The sequence below is a fragment of the Uloborus diversus genome, chromosome 6 (genome assembly GCF_026930045.1).
Source record: "Uloborus diversus isolate 005 chromosome 6, Udiv.v.3.1, whole genome shotgun sequence".
Taxonomy (NCBI): domain Eukaryota; kingdom Metazoa; phylum Arthropoda; class Arachnida; order Araneae; family Uloboridae; genus Uloborus; species Uloborus diversus.
The window spans coordinates 59,468,979-59,486,939 of record NC_072736.1 but is presented as its reverse complement, the minus strand read 5'-3'; the positions used below and the strand labels follow the sequence as shown (position 1 = coordinate 59,486,939).

Here is a 17,961-nt window from a genome sequence, read left to right as displayed (position 1 = left end):
TAACTTTTTTTTTTAATTTCTGTCAATTAAAGCTTTGAAATTCCGAAACATTGAAAATGCCCACTTATGAACTGATTTTGCCGACTGAATGAAATCACTGGGAGGGTGAGACACCCCCTCACCCCTATGACGACGGTCCTGGTTGTCCGGACGTGGGCCCGAACACTCATTCTCCTGGTTACGAGGAGAACGCTCTGCCGAACAAGCTATTCAGCTCTGTCGGGCACAGTGCAAGTTAAAGTTATAAGTTTAACCGAAAATCTCATTCTGGTTCTTTAAAACATGTTTTTCGGCTGAGAAAAACAATTTTTAGACCGTGGGTCTATTTTTCGTCAGTAGCCAGCACCATAAGCTTTAAAATAAGGTGTAAATCAAAGAAATCGATCAAGAATTGAGGAAAATCTGGCGTAGAAACCAAAAACAGGCTACAGAAATAATATATAAGGATTGGAAAAATTACAGCTGCTTGGGTACTCGCTTGTGCCACCGCACGTTCCTGGTAGAGATGTATTACTGATTTTTAAAGAAATATAAATACTATGATTTGCACACATATATGCAGATAGTAGGGGAAGGATTAGCGCATTGGGAAAGTGACATGTGTCTGTTTTATCACAAATGGTAGGATGGTTTAAAAATTTCCATCTGCTAGTTTGTTCTCTCGAGATTGTTTGTTGTTTCGACATAGAAAATCACGAAGCAGAAGCTGTAAGGTAAGTCACTGCAGTTCATTCTTTTATTCTAGCTTTGCTCAATTAGAATCAATTTCTCAAAATGAGATTCTTTTTTTTTTTTTTTTTACGGGCAACGTGTTTCAATCCGTGTCGAAGTCTTTGTCGTTTCGTTTTAAGAACCAATATCTTGAGAAACGGAGCGAGCAATTCAGTTCTTCAGAAACGTTGCTCGCCACTTCATAAGCAATACTTTCTGAAGCGGTACAAGCGAGCAAAATCAGAAATATTTCTATCAGGGCTTAATTTGCCTAGAAGCTCAAGGGAGTTCAGCTTTTTACTAAGCACTTTTATTATACTTGGCCTGATTGTCACGGAGTAATCTGAAGCCTGATTTTGCTTTTATCTCAACATCTAGATTACTTAGAGACTTCGGGATTTCACTAAATGATTTCACTGAATGTTCACCTGCCCTTATATAGAAGTTTGGTAAGACCCCATTTGGAGTATGCTGTTCAGTTTTGGTCCCCTTATCTTAAGAAAGACATTAATGTATTGGAAAGGGTTCAAAGGCGGGCTACAAGGCTAATAAGTGGACTTTCCCACTTAGATTATGATTCCAGGCTTAGAAGGCTAAAAATGTACAGTCTTGAGCAAAGAAGAGACTGAAGGGACATGATTCAGTTGTTCAAATTTATTAAAATGAAAGATGTTACGCGGCTGAAGTTTAGCACTGAAAACGGGACAAGGGGTCATTGTTTTAAGCTATTTAAATCTCAGGCTAACATGGATATTAGGAAATATTATTATTTTAGCAGTCAGGGTGGTGGAACCTTAGAACAGCTTACCGGAAGAAGTGGTAATGAACAAGGGAGTAGACAGTTTTAAGAGAGCTATTGATCTTCACTGGGGATTGTAAATTGACTAGGACCAGGCTAGCTGGTCCCAGAGCCTGCTGCTGGTCGTCACTTTTGTATTTGTATTTGCTTAAACCTAAGGTACAACTTAACGCTGAAAAATTAAAATTCTAAAATAAAATTATTATTTCGGTTAGGATGAAAAATAGTAAATTTCATGCAATTTCCCCATTAAATGTTTAAATATAAAACCCATTGTTACAGATTTAGTTGCCTTGCAACAGTAATGTTAATAGCAATCATAATGAAAATTTTGAATCAAGGCTTCTCTGAAGCAAGCATAAATATATTTAATATCATTGCTTTCTTCGGATTTTTATCTTTATCTATGCCCATAATCGATAAGATGACGGGGCTAAGGAAAGAGACATATTAAAATCTTTATCGCAAGTAACTTGTATGATGTGAAACATAAAATAGTTTGGGAAACCTTTTTATACATAAATGTTTCTAATAATTTAGCACACAAATAAATCTTCGAGAGGAACAAGGATAAATTTTTAGGCACAACTGCTTAAAGTTTTAGACACGAATGTAGGATTCGATTTCTTTTAGTATGGAGCATTTATATGAAAACTTAGGGTGACATTTCGTGATGGTAACATTATTCTACTTCTGAAATACAATTTACCCTAAAAAGAATAAAATAACAGAATTTTTAAATAAAAAAAAGAAAGAAAAGAAAAGAAGAATCGACTCTAAAATGTTCCAAAAAGTAAAAAATAATTTTACTCTCTAAACACCATCGATAACACTTTTAAACTTAGTTTTCGAAGGTGGCGCAAAAACAAAAAGTAAAATCCAATGTAACTATGCTTCGTTCATATTTTTTTTCAGAAAATCATCCAAAGTTAGGAATGAAACATTTATATCGTTACTCAAATATGCTGTTATCAATGTCCCCTATATAGGGTAAAGACCCCAGTAATTGGCACTTTAAGAGTTTGTCCTTAAACTTACCTCTGTTTTCAGTACTTAGAAAAAAAAATACTCTCTTGCAAATATTTTTGTCTCAAAGAGTGCACATTCTGTGCATCTATTTGGCTCACTAAAATCAAATATATTTGAATCGATACTTTTATAAAAATATGTATATAAAAAGTTACCAAAATCCCCAGTAATTGGCACCTGATACCCCAGTGTCTGACACCTTGTGATCCAGTAATTGGCACATGTTAATAGAACTGAAAAATCACTTTATTTTTTACTTTTAAATTACATACAAATTTTATCATCATAAGAAACATGAGTAATGTTAATGTAAAGTAGGTAATCTTTACTAATAATAAAGCAGAAAGTCTCTCTGTCAAGATCTCTGTCTGTCAGGATTTCTGTCTGTCAGGATCTCTGTCTGTCAGGATCTCTCTCTGTCAGGATCTCTGTCTGTCCGGATCTCTGTCTGTCAGGATCACTGTGACGCGCATAGCGCCTAGATCGTTCGGCCGATTTTCATGAAATTTGGCACAAAGTTAGTTTGTAGCATGAGGGTGTGCACCTCGAAGCGATTTTTCAAAAATTCGATTTTGTTCTTTTTTATTCCAATTTTAAGCCCATTTTTCATATAAATTTGATAATATAGGGAAGAATGTGTTTATCTTTCTTCTTCTTTATCTTTACTAATAATAAACCTGGAAGTTTCTCTGTCAGGATCTCTGTCTGTCAGGATCTCTCTCTGTCCGGATCTCTGTCTGTCAGGATCACTGTAACGCGCATAGACCGTTCGGCCGATTTTCATGAAATTTGGCACAAAGTTAGTTTGTAGCACGAGGGTGTGCACCTCGAAGCGATTTTTCGAAAATTCAATGTAGTTCTTTTCCTATTCCAATTTTAAGAACAAAATTATCATAAGATGGACGAGTAAATTACGAAATTATCCTAACGTGGAATCGTAACATGGGCACAAGTCAATTGGCGAGATACGAAATTATCATAACGTGGAACCGGAACATGGGTACAAGTCAATTGGAGAGAAAATTCGCCACACAGGCGAACCAAAAGACCTTTTAGTTTTTCTGTTACGGGCAAAGTCATGCGGGTACCACTAGTTTTATATAAATTAATGCTAAATCACTCTTCTTCACGTTGGAAAAGTATTTTAGAGAAATAAAAACATAAATTAGGAATGTTCCATGGAAAAGACATTGAAATTAATGCTGTTTCATCCTTCGGTTTACAGTTTTGATTTTACGAATGCTACCAAGTTAGGTTTGCCCCAAGTATAGTTAAAAACTCATATAGCATACTTTTTTGCATCGGTTTTCCTCTTTTTTATTTATCAAATGCAACAAGTCGGTTTTCTTTCTCTTGAAAAACCACCCGCTGCAGGCGACATTGAGATACCGTGGGTGGCGAATGGGGGTTAGCGAGCGAATCGAGCAAAGGACGGAGCCCTCAGCATAAAACTAATTACTGACTAAATTTCATTTGGATTTTTTTCTGGTGAAAGTCACTCCAATTGACAAAAAGCCGCAACTTCAAAAATTGATGATTTGATGCTTTTTTTTTGACAATTACTGTACAAAAGCTATCGATTTCAATTTCCGATTTATCATATTCGTAATCTGCGCAAAAAACTGAAGATAATGACACTTCACTCAGCTTTATCGCGGAAATGACGCTATTTCCCCAGTACTTGGCACACATGCCAATTACTGGGGACTAGCAAAATTGAAGCACCAGTAAATGGCACCCATCATTATTTTAAAATTCCAAATAGGGACGAAAATATACTTCTACGCAATTAAAGTAACACCTTTCAACTAAACAAAACTTTTGGCAACGAAAATTTAAAATATAATTTAAGTCAGATTTTAATGGATTTATGTGCATGCTTCCCTTAAGCCAGAGAAGAAGCTTTTGCAACAAAAATGGCTGATTTGACACAAGCCACAATTGTTTCTCTTTCCTACGAACTGCTGTCATTTAGTAATATGAATTGAAGTTATAATCTTTAAAATTAATGTACAATTGGTTGGTATATAGCCTTCTTTTTTGAAAAAATTGGATACGAGTCTTTTTTTAGGACATTTTTGTTGGAAGTGCCAATTACTGGTGCCGTGCCAATTACTGGGGATGTTACCCTAGTGACTCCAGGCCTGGTTAAATTTATAGTTGTATAGTTGAGTTATGGCTGTGAATTATTTTATGTATCGTTTTTGCGCCAACTTCAAAAATTATGTTTAAAAGTATTATCGATGGTGTTTAGAGAATAAAATTAGTTTTTACTTTTTAGAGCATTTTGAAGTCGTTTCTATATTTTTTCAAATTTTTTTTAATTTTATTATATCATTTCATTCATAGTAAGAAGTTACCATCACGAAACTTCACCTTATTTTTTTCATTAAAAAAAAAAAACTATAAGCATGCCTTACACTTTAAGCGACTGGCACGAGAAAATTATCTTTGTTCCTCTCTGGAATTCATATGTGTGTTAATTTAATTATAACCATTTAAATATTGCGTTTTCCCTAACTAATTTACATTTCACATCATAAATGTTGCTTGTGATTTAATCCTGTATCTCCTTACCTAGCCCAGATCATTCTGTTACTCGCAACCCCAACGAACTATTCGCAACTCCAACGAACTATAGGGGGCACTGCAGTCACTGTCTAATGGCAGACGAAAAAACTAAAACAAACGCACGTGGTAACGAAAAAAATGCTAAAAGTGTTGTGATTTTTGTTCGTATGTATGATTTTTTTGTTTTACCCTTTATAAATCAATATTTTAAGTCCTGAAAATTTTGGCCCACGTAGAAAGAGATTAGAATTCAAGAAGCATTACTAAACGTTAGAAATGAATGCAAATCAAGCAGTTCGTAGTTCTAAGCAGCCATTTCCACGATGTTGAATTCGATATTTATCAATTCTTGATAAAACTAAATAATAATTGTGGCCTGACAAGAATAACAATTAATGCTAGAAAATTTAATTATATGACATTACGAATTATTGTCAAAAGAAGATGATACTTCTTTGCCTTGCTTGGCTAGCGCTAAATTGTTTTGCATTTGTAGCTGAGTTATTTTTCTCAAATTGCCGAATCGGTTAATTTAAAATTTTTCTGTTTCGAATGTTTCTAATTTCTGAGTTATGATTTAATTATGTCATGCTATGCAAATCATCAACAAATTTCTCACGGTATGGTGGTAGTTTTCTTTTCAATTGATCTACCATTATTTCTTTTTACTTATCGAATTCTGTAATCTTTCTACCATTTTTTTCCACTCATGATAAAAAATAAAAATGGTTTAACTAAAACGGGCGGAATCTCGCCCAGGGTACTTAGCTCGCACAATACTAAAACTATAACCCTAAACAAATTTGGCGAAACCTTTCAGCTGAGAATAAAAGCAATAAAATAAATTCTTTCTCGGTTAAACATTTTTCATTTCGTTCTACGATAATATATTCAAGAACCTGGTATAAAGCAATCTAAGAACACATCGATTGCGTTAATAAATACTCAGAACAAATTGCCTGTGTTTACGTCAACAGACACACATGGAACACAATGTGACAATGTTTTAGTTTTTTCGGCAGTTTTGTAAATCACCGCGAGGTAGCGTATTCGAGCCCTGGAGTTGCGAATTGGCATAGATGATAACGGTAAAAATACTACTATAATTGAGGCAAACCGAACCTGGTGGCCTTATGAAAACTAAGCAGATCCTAATTACTGCATTACCTCACTTCCACGTTAGGTTTACCTCCCACTGAAGAGCAATCACAGTGAAGAAACTTGATGCTTGCTTCAGAGAAGCCTTCATTCAAAATTATCACTACAATTACTATTAATGTTACCGTTGTATGGCACCAAACTTTTGTAACAATGGGTATTATATTTAATTATTTATAAGAGAAATTGCATGAAATTTACTATTTTTTTGATCATAACTTTTTTTCTAAAAAACAAATATGGTCAAACAAAGTAATGGGACCTAAGTTGAGCCATCCCGTATCCATTAAAAAAAATCATCAAAATCGGTTCACTAGTTGAGATGCTCTAAGTGGACAAAAAAAAAAAAAAAAAAAAAAAAAAAAAAAAAAAAAAACATACATACATGAACTGATAACCGTTTCCTTTTTGAAGTCGGTTAAAAATACTAAGCACTTTTCATAATGCACTCAAAAAGGACAAAATAACGTTTCTCTATCAGAAAAGACAGTTTCAGTATTCCTGTAGTTTTCAATTATTCCAAGAGAAACACACCACAAACGAAGAAAAGTGCGGATCAAGTCATTTCAAACCAAACTCTCCCGTTTAAAAAAAATCATGTTTCAACACTCAACTTTATGATTGAAAGCTAGATAATAAGAAATTCTCTACATGACTTGAGCCGCACTCTTCTTCGTTTGTGGTGTCATTTTCATGGAATAATTGAAAACTACAGGAGTACTGAAACTGTCCTTTCTGATCAAGAAAAGTTATTTTATCCTTTTCAGTGCATTATGAAAAGTGCTTAGTATTTTTTTTTTTTTTTAAATTCTGTTATTCTCTTCCTTTCCGGTTTATGTAATTTTTTACATATTAGACGGAATGCAGGCTATATACACATAAAAATGATTTACTGAAGATTGTACGGCTTCTGCACTTTTTTTGTGAAAAATTAAGCCCTAATTGCCTGCTATTTATGATTATTCTCTTTAATCTTCTTTATCAATTTCTCTTTTAAAAAACTTTGAATCGCATACTTTGTTCTTATCCTGTTTCAGCAAATTTTGTTATAAATCTTAGTATTTTAATTAAGCAGGGGTAATTACATTTTTTAATAATTATATTTGTTAAAGATACTCTTGACTCAGTATTATTTTTATTAAGTACCTTTGTAGCATAAACTTTAATTAATTTGCATGCTTCACGTGCAGGACATTCAAAGTCAACCTCTTGTAGTTTGCTATTTACATTACTTAATATTTTTGTTCTATTAATATAGTAATGACGAAACAAGTTGTAGGCTTTGAAAGTTAAGGTTGCAACGGAAGGGAAACATGTATCTTTCGTTGAGAAATAATAATTTAAACCGTTGACAAAAATATAGAACCATTCTACTGAAAACGATCTGTCCCGCACTGGACGGTTCCTATATTTCATAAAAAAATAAATAATTTTAAAAGGTAATGACAAAAGTTTTGCTAAAGAAGTTACACATCCGTTTGTGATTTCTTAAGCAACCAAATTTGTTCATCATCCCTTTAAATTATTATTTTTAATGACATGTATGAAGCGTCACGTGAGGCATAATAATACCATTTTCCGTGGAATGGCCCTCTAGGATTAAGTCAATATTCTCCTAATTAGATTTTGGGTTGAAAAAGGGCATTAAAGTTATTGTATCTCCAAATCGTGATTTTTTGGCTTCTGAAAAAATATGTATTTCGATATCAGGATCATAACAAGAGAAAAATCATCACTTTCGTTTTTACTTCCTTTTACAAAAAAGGAAGTATTGTATTCGCGAAAAAAATTTTCACTCAAAAATCGACCTTAATTTCCATTTTGCTCATCCCCAAATGAATGTTGAGTTTTTTTTTTTTTTTTTTTCCGACCCGACCACACGTGCATAGATATCTAAGAAAGTACAGACGTCCGAAATATTCATTTTGACGATTCCCGAGTTAATTACTACGAGTTTTCTCGTGACGTCTGTATGTAGGTATGTATGTGCGTATGTACGTATGTGCGTATGTATGTCGCATAACTCAAAACGGTATGACCTAGAAAGTTGACATTTGGTACCTAGACTTCTAGTGGAGTCTAGTTGTGCCCCTTCCCTTTTGGTTACATTCGGGTGTTTCTAAAGGGGTCTTTTGCGCCTTTTTGGGGGGAAATCATTGTTAATTTTGATGCAAACTCAAGTGGTGCTATAATTTGCCGGAAACTTGGTGATATATTGCCAGCCTTTTGGTCGCCAGCTTGGCAACAAAAGTGGGGGATTTTTTTTTTTTAAATCTGGTTTCAATTTGGCCATTGTTTGTGATATTTTGAGAGTTAACTATTGAATCACATTAACATTGCGATTAATGGGGAAATAACATTAAATTGGTGTAAAAGGAAGTCATGTGATGCACACATCAGCTTATTTATATCATGGACACCATATTGTACTGTTTTTTTTTTCACTGTTTTTAATCAGTAAATATAACGATACGTACCAGGTGCCAACCTCTTCGGAAAGTTTCCTCAAAGATGCAAAATGTGGCTGAAGACGTAGCTTATATGAGGGCAAATCAAAAGTCTTTGTGCCTATTTTTTTTATAGCCACAATACGACTGTGAATACAAAGCAAACATATATATTCCCAACAGTGAGTTCCTTGAACCGTACCAGTCGTATCTGACTACTGCTCCGATGACCGGAGCTGCTATCAGTCATTTAAGATGACGGTTGTTCTGCAGACATACACAGCTTATGAGCAGCGAAGTGTAATTCGTTTTGTACGGAGCAACGGACAAAAGCCCATAGAAATTCACAGGGAAATGCACCTGCAGTCCAGACCTTCCCCTTAGTGATTTTTACAATTTCAATCCACTGAAGAAGTTTCTGGCAGGACAGAAGCCAAGAACGTGATCCGACGGTGACTCCACAAGCAGCCGCAAGAATTCTACGACAGGGGGATCTCTAATTTAGTGCTGCGATGGGACAATTGTCTAAACCTTTGTGGTGACTATGTGGAAAAATAGTGTAAGTGACATTGTTTACTACGTATATTTGTAAATACTTGTATGTATCTTTTTTTTTGGCAAATAAAAAATAGGCACAAAGACTTTTATTTGCCCTCGTATATGAAGCTGTTTATTTACATGGAGTTCCAGCACGGGCTCCTCAACTCCGGAACTACTTAACAGCAAAACGAAGAGATACAGGATGATGAAAACAGTGGTAGGTTGAGCAAATTGTTTTGAATTCGATGTACTGTCCACCTCTGGCAAGTTGAGCTCCGCTACCCGATCGATTATACGATTCCATTTGTTGAAATAGGGGTGAGGAAAAACGGCTTAAGAACTTGCGGATATAGTTTGTAGTGATATTGCCCATATGGCGAATAATATAATTCAGATAAGAAGTAGTAAGCGGTACAGGATATTTTGCCAATAAAAGGGTTGCAATGGTAGGCCAACTCTGCGCCTAACAATTCCTCTTCTTACTGATTGCTCTCCCTTGAAAGAAATGGATTTACTCAAGGCCATAGCTCAACTTCTCAGAGTTGGACAGTACAACGGATTTGAAAAAAAGTTCCAAGATTGGCCATAAGGGAGAGCTGTACTCAGAGGGTGGTACACAAAAGGGAACCCCGCTCTGCTGTGCCATCGTGGGCTTCCAGAGTACTGACCTTTCGGCCGGGACCCCCTAAACCCTTACGGGAACGAAATCCAACCACTTACGACTCTAGACACCGTGGACCCAGGTACAGACCTGACTCCGGTGGTGCCCATTGCCTACTCACTGTTCCACTCGATAGCCACTGGGCAGATACAGATCTGCTCAAGCGTAAGTAAAGAGTGGTAGTTTTACATGCGTGGATGCTACACCATCGCAAAACCCTCCCCATTTACCCGGGCTTGGGACCGGCATAGGGACGGGCCTGGTCCCCCAAAGACCAAACCCCACCTACGGCTGGGTTACTCAGAGGGTGGTGTCTTGGTATGTGTATTCAGGTGTACTTAGTGAACAGAGGTCGAATCACATTACAATATTAAGCAGTAGGGGCAATTCCAGTACTACAGGCGATATACCGACAGTCCGGTTGAGACATCCAGAGACTGCAGTTTCGTCCCGGTTATGAACTCAGCAGTCTGGCATACTCTGAGCTGAAGCTTATTGGCACTCTCAATCAGATGACATATACGTCCTTATTGACAATTCGAGACTGGTGAGGCGATAATAAAGACGTAACAACAGTAGTAACTTCCTTCCATATGTTTCCAGAAAGAAAACAACTAGAAAATGATGTGTTTTGTTTACTGGTTGGGGTGTTCATTCACTGGGTTGGGACACTTTTCTTTTTCATTTCAACCCCCCAAAACATCTAATGCATAACCATAAAAGTTCTCTCAGATTTTTAAAGATAATTTCACGTACCATCATCAAAATTGTTCTTACTGTGTTGTGCTAAGTGATACTATGTTTTAACAACGCTATGAATTTCCGAAAATGAAATTACACTTAATTGTTCATTCACTGCATATATACTACATGAAAAAAAAAAAAAAACTTTTTTCAAAGAAATTGCGTCTGTGGCTGTCCCACACCCAGAACCGGAGTCGAACTTAGCCTCACGCCACACCTAGACAGATTTGAATCTGCCCTTCATTTCGCCCCCCACGCAAAAAAGAAGTAAAAGTTCTTTGACCCAAAAAGCGCAAAAAATAGTGCTCCCGAAATTTAAACTGTCAAGCTTATGAAGAAATGATGGCGTTTTATGTTCGGGCGCCCGATGGGCAGTCACTGTGATCTCCTAAAAACATTTTCATTCAGCAAATTTTGCTGAGGATTACGCCTGTTTGGAGATAATATAGCATCATTGAGGTTCTTTTATCTTTTTTAAAATTTCGGTAATTCGAGAATTTTTCCCGGTCTAACAATCTTAGCTTGGTGCGCCCCTGTTTGTATTACAGTGAAGTACCGTTTATATTTTTGCGGGGACTGTACGAAAAAAGTAAAAAATGAAAAAAAAAAAAAAAAAAACTTATAATTGGTACGTATATGTTAATTTGATTAAGGCTCTGCAGGGACTAATTTGAAAAACGTATAATTGATAAACACGTGTAAAAGAAAAAGGTATAAACGATCCTTCACAGTATTTAATTTTGCACGTCGTCGTGGTTTAAGTACTATTCTGGGGTAGGTCATTAAACGCTCCAATTCACATAATACCAATTTAAATAACATTCACAATACATGCATTTATTTATTTACATGCATCGATTAACATATCATAATTATTACTTTCTCGAAGCCCTATATAAAAGTAATTAAAGCTAATTGTTTGTGACTATCTATCTATGTCATCGCTACTCCTGGTGAACGACAGATAACTGAGTATCGAATCAGGTATCAATAGATTTGTAATTTTCTTGGCTACATGTTTAGCTATGTGGAACTGCTGTGCGACTTTAATCAGCAGATATGTTAATTAAAAATGATTAAAAACCAAACTTTTCTCTAACGGCTCTTTTTTCGGGACACTTTTCCACATAACATTCCCCATCATTCTGGAAAGGGACCAAGCGGAAGTGACGTCTAACGCGCTTTCTCACGCCAGGTTGATCCTATGGTCATAATTTCCTCTTATTTCTGCTTAAAGCGGAAGTTATTGAGTGTTGAACCATTTTTTCATTCTTGTGTCAGCATGAACGTGTCATCGCAGATCGCCTGCGTTTTCCTTTGTCTCCTGGTGCTATCAGAAGCCTCATGTCCGGAGGAGGAGGACTTGTACCCTTGCGAATGTGAAGAAAAGATAGGCGGCGTGATTCTTACGTGTTTTGGGGATGGCATCACACAAGTGGACATTCAGAGGGCTCTCGATCTGATGCAAGGTGTGCACATTGAGGCTGTGGAACTTTCCCACATCCCTGATGTGGGAAAACTGAAGGTAGGCTCATTGTTTGATTTTGGAAAATATACCCTTCCGATGAACTGAAACCTATTTTAACTGCTAAAATTGCACACATCAGTACTGCCAAGTGACAACTACTTACCAGGGAACCACACGAATAGAGTAATCATGAAAAATGTTTAAATAGATTAGATAAAGTTTGACTGCGAAGAATTCGCCCTTGGCCCCGCCTTGTTTCAGAAGTATGTTTGTGAAGGGGCGATACGGAGAGGAAAGTTGAAGAACGGAATTGGCAAATGCGTTTTCTGTTCTAGAGCTTGAATACGTCACTTTGGAATTTAAGAAATTAGCCAAAGAGCAAAAACATTTCAATTTTGTGCTGTCAAGGCTGATGTCCCATTCGACAGGTCATGTTCCAAGTAATTAGTGGATCTTGGTTTTACTTTTCCAATGCCATTGGTTGAAGACAACAACGTCTCCTATAACTAATTTGAATTGAAAATTGGCGAGAGTAGGATTGCAATAACGAATGCAAAGCTAGTTATTTTTACTTTTTCGCTAACTCAATACATTTATTGCAGCAACTGAAGCATTTCAGGTCGAAATCATCACATAACGAAAATATTTTTCTTTTAAATTTCCGAATACATCGCTTTCGTATTATACTTTAATCAAGTAGAAATCAAATATAGTCCAGTTGCATACTTAAGGAAAAAGACCCTCCGTGGGAAATTTCGTGAGGAAATTGTAAGACCAATTGTAATACATTCCTTATGACCTATATAACTATGCCTCACCGGGTGTTTTGCTTGAACTTGTGTCAGATGGCCTGTGTGACGTCATTAATCCAAGATGGCGGCTGCACTAGATATTGATGAAAATCTTCCGATTTTAACTGATTTTAGGGGCATATTATGATGTTTTTTCAACTTATCTTACATATTTAATATTTTAATACTATTATATTTCAAATTTGAAAACTTATTGCCAATTTAAAATAAGTTATACATTTAGTTTTTTTTCCTTTCTTTTTTTTTAAATGCAAATTTTTAGTAGCCAATAACAGTTAAAAAATATTTTGGAAAGCTTGTCGATAAAATCAAATTTATTATTCCAAAAAAACTGCAAAATAATTTGCATACACGCGTTTCGGGGTTATAAGACGCATTTTTTTTTTTTTTTTCAATGCAGAAACAAATTACAACTTCCGTTACTTAATATTAGATATAATGATAATTTTATTTATGTACTCAAGTAATGAATGATTGATTTCATTATTTAAACTCTGATTTTGATTCAAAATATAGATTTAAAGGTAAACAGTTTTTACTTAAAGACCTTCATCTGAAGCGTTATCAATATCGCTTTGTTGGCTATGATTTTCACATAAGTCCTCATTATCTTCAGACACAAAGTTCAGTGCGTGAAATATTTTGAGATTTGCATTTACATGAAACAATGCATTTTCCCTTTACGCAGCTGCATCGAACCAGTTTAAAAATTTACTCAGAAGCACAAAAAAGTGTACACATAACTGAAACATAGAAGCTGTCTTTCTCTTCCCATCCGAAGTCTGACGGTGATGTTAAATTCGGGTGCTGCTGAGATCAGCAAGATGCCGTTCCAATACCTGATAATGCGCTCTTAAAATGTAAGGACACAAAGATGCTCTTGCAGGAGGCAAATTTTCATTTTGAGTCTCCTGCTTGGAAAACATGAACCAAAGAAATTCTCCAATATCAGAAATCTTTGTCAGCGGCAAATATACAGAACAAATAAAGCCTTCTTTCAATAACAATTTTATCACTTGTAACGAATTCTTCAGTTGACCCCCAGATGAGTCAGAGCGTCGAGAGTATCTTTGTCAGCCATCTTATAAATTTTCCAAAAAGAAGGTTTTCCCTTCTAAGCAAGTGAGCTTGTTATATTACTTCCTAACAGAGCATAGAGTCATAACATTCCTCTTGTTTTATCTAGTCCTAATGCGATCATAATGCTGGTCATTCTTCGGTTGCTACCTACCCCAGTCAAAGATGTGCATGGACAGTGAAATGATTTTAACCAGAACAATGCTAGCAAAAATACATCGGTGTCAGGCGAATATATATGAGTACTGGTTGCTCTTTCTCTTAGAAGCATGAAGATAGTCCAGTACTATTTTATCACCCGCCTTTCAATGACTGCTTTGCAGTACAGTCACATCAACTTTTAATGATGATTTAGCTTCATTTCTCCAGCTTACGATTAGGTTTTTTTTCAATGCTGCGTGCGTATATTAATGCTTTATTTACCTGATAAGCTGTTAAGTTATCCTTTGTTTTTACATGAGAAAGTAGGGTCTTCATGTGTACGTTTTTAATATTAGTACAATAGGTTACTTTGAACTCAGTGGCTGTTAATGTACTTCTTTTTTCCACATGGCAGATTGGCAGATTTAGCGAGTTTCAATGTATGTGTCAAACACAAAGTGTGTTTCATCATAATTTAAAAGAATTTCCTTGATTTTATTATTAAATTCTGCAGCTAAATCATTACATGTTTTCACTTGCTTTTTTTTCTTCTGTGATTGTAGCTGCGCCATTCCATAAAGAACAGCAACATTGTATGATTCTGTGTTCATTTGCTTCGATATGCTTGAGTCTTTCATGGGGTTCGGCAAAGAATCTTCGATGCTGCTGTCTACTTTTTCTAAGCCACATTCTTCTAAAACCTTCATTAACTTTGATTTGTTTTATGGCAATTTTATCTACCCATCCAGATTAAACGTAGACTGTGGAACAGCCTAAAATTCATATGCTGTTTTTAAATCAATATCTGCTCGACTCCTTGATACAACTAGCAGAAGTTTAAGTAATGATCGGCTTTTAAATGTAGAACAGTGTCAGCTATATTTGTTGCAACTTTCTTCGTGCTATTTTTACATAGATTTAGCTTTTCTTTTCTCATTGTGGCCCAGAAATTCGTGTTTTCAGTTTTAATTCTCAATTAGTTTTAATTGCCTTAAATACATCTGTTTGTATGGCTTCATTATGTTCAGACTTTGTTGTGTTAATAAGTTCACTTCCTTCATATATTATAGGGCTTGTTGATACTCTGATGGCACTATATGTACATTGCACATCTTCATGTATAGTCGCTTTCCTCCTGAAACTGTCAAATAATAATGTTTACTCTTTAACGCTAAACTATTTTTTTTCCTATTGAGTTATGTATTTACTATTCCACCAATTACTTTCATACTCTTTCTCTCTTGCTCCAAAGCTTCGTCTGACTCTAAAGCACAAAACGGTACAAAAGACTTTTTAACAGCCCAATTGCCTTCCATGAATTCATTCTGAAAATTTTGTTGCTTTACTTTGAGACGCTTCATATTAGTCAAGTACCATGATATCACACTTGCATAATTTGTTAAATTCAAAGCAAAGAAATGGGGAACGGAACCTTCGAATGAAGAAATGTGTAATTACCAATTTCCTGATCTAACAGACCGTATAAAAGTATCATTGTATCCATCATATGCATGTATAACAAAGCAAGTTTAAATGTTGGTCTTCCAATTGATTCTGTGTCTTCAAATCTTTAATTTTTTCATGTATTTTAGAATCTAGTAATACTGCACTATATTCGAGGAAAGTTCTTTTGCTTCATCATACTTTTTTTTTCTTAAAAGCAATTTTTGCACCCTTCATTGAAATTTCATTTCTTCATTGTGTATATAAAAAGCATCGAGGTAAAATTTAAATAGTGCAACCCTTAATGTAGAATGTGCTTCTGTAGCCCGTCTAACACACTTTCCTGCAAGAATTTTTGACACTACAGATTCACTGTATAACTCAGTCAAATTGTCGTCAAGACCTGTATAAGTTTTTGTTTGACAGGGCAAGTTTTAAAACTGGTTTTTATAATCCAATATCCAATATCAATCCCTGTTGATACATTTTCCACTAAAATATGTTTAGTTACATGTACCAGTTTCTGCATGAACGTAAGCTACGTTGATGAAATGAAACGAGCGTTCTAAAAAATGCAAGAAAAGCTCCTAAGGCATAATTATACAGGTTATAAGGAATTCTGTTAAACGATTATACAGTTGAAGCTTGTTAAAACGAACTCAAATGGACTTTAAAAGTGAATTTGTCTCTACTGTAGCTCGTTTTATTTGAAAAAAATAGTTTAAGTGTAAGTACAGTAGGACGGGGATCGCAAATATTGTTCGCTTTAGCAGTAATTCGTTATAAGCGTGTCTGAATTAACGAGGTTCGATTGTACTAATGTTTAATGATTTTATCCTGAAAATTAACAGTATTTTTTAACTGCAAAAACTCAGCCGAGGTACTTTTAAACTAGCTTATTCTGAATGCCAAACTCAAAAATGAAGACTTTAGAATTTTTTTTTAAAATGAGTTAACAAACAAATAAATTAAGTATTTTACTTTCAACTTATAATAAGAAAAGTAATAGAATATTAATCAAGCAAATTCACCAGAAAATTATCACAAAATACCCAAAAATTGAGTCATAATTGCAAAAACTCGTTACAGCCGCCATCTTGGATTGATGACGTCATACAGGCGGTCTGACACAAATTCAAGCAAAACACCCGGTGAGGCATAGTTACACAGGCCATAAGGAACATAATAGAATTGGTCTCACAATTTCCTTACGGAAATTTCTCACGGAATGTAGTATGCCCCCCTACTAATAGGTTAAATTCAAGTTATTGTATGCCACTGAGACTTTATTTCTCTTTCAATTTGACTTTAGGGAGAGCTGTTTGCCGGTCACAACATTCGCAAATTAGAGATCCGCTACTGCGCCGTAGAGGCATTGACTGACGGGGGAAAACCGCCCTTTTCTGGACTGGAAGACAGCCTGGAGGTTTTTCAACTTCTTGTCATTAATTCAGCTATAGATCCTAGAAAGAATAGTGTGCCGATCGGCGCTTTTTCCCCTTCGATTCTTGAAGACAAAATGTATGAAAACCGCTAGAGGGCAGTGCGGTCGAGGTGTACGTTCAATTTCGCGGTGTTTACATTAGTAGACGCGGAATTTTGTTACAATTTAGTTCCGCGTTTCTCTTTTTTACCTTTATTTCGTGAATATTTCATGAAACAGCGTTTAAGGCTTTTAATGGAGGCATCAAAGTTTAATATTAGAAGAAGTAAAGCTTTATCTTGTTTCGTACCAGGGTGCAAAAGTGGATACAAAACATGCAAAGAAAAAGTTTCGCTTTTTAAAGCTCCAGCAGATGAAGAAAAACTAAAGAAGTGGAACTCGTTAATTCCCAGGTTAGATAAAGTTTTTGATAAATATTGCTCAATTTGTGCTCTGTATTTCGAAAAACATTTTATTGAAACGCATAATGAGCATATTATAAATGGTGAGGAAGTTTAGATTCCCCGGGGAAAACTTTTTTTAAAAGACGAGGCAATTACGACAATTTTCCCAAATCTGCCAACATAATTTATTGAAAAAATACCAAAGCAAAGGTCCATCAGGAATTATGCAGTTAAGAAAAATGTTCCCTGTTTGAAAAAAATAAAACTTGATCTTTCCGCAGATGAAACTGAAATAACCACGTATAAATCTATTATAGATGAAATTGTTCATATTAATTTGCCTAACGAATATTGGGTTTGTATGAAATTTAAAAAATCTCCAAATATTGTAGCTTTTGTATATAATGAAAATTATGTGGAAAATAATATTGACGATAAAAAGATCATTATTGAAGTAGAAGAAAATTTACAAATCAATGCTACTATTTTGGTCAAAAGTGTAAAAGTAGATTATCCTGTTCTTCGACTCAGAC

General features: G+C 35.3%; 1 protein-coding gene across 1 annotated transcript in view; it reads left to right on the top strand.

Moving 5' to 3' along the window:
* The first annotated feature begins 699 nt into the window (after positions 1 to 699).
* Positions 700 to 17,961, top strand: part of LOC129224608 (protein artichoke-like) — an 89,963-nt gene continuing 72,701 nt past the window's right edge. Inside the window, exon 1 of the mRNA XM_054859093.1 lies at positions 700 to 713. The gene's annotated coding sequence lies outside the window, so the exon portion shown is untranslated. The remainder of the gene's footprint in view (positions 714 to 17,961) is intronic.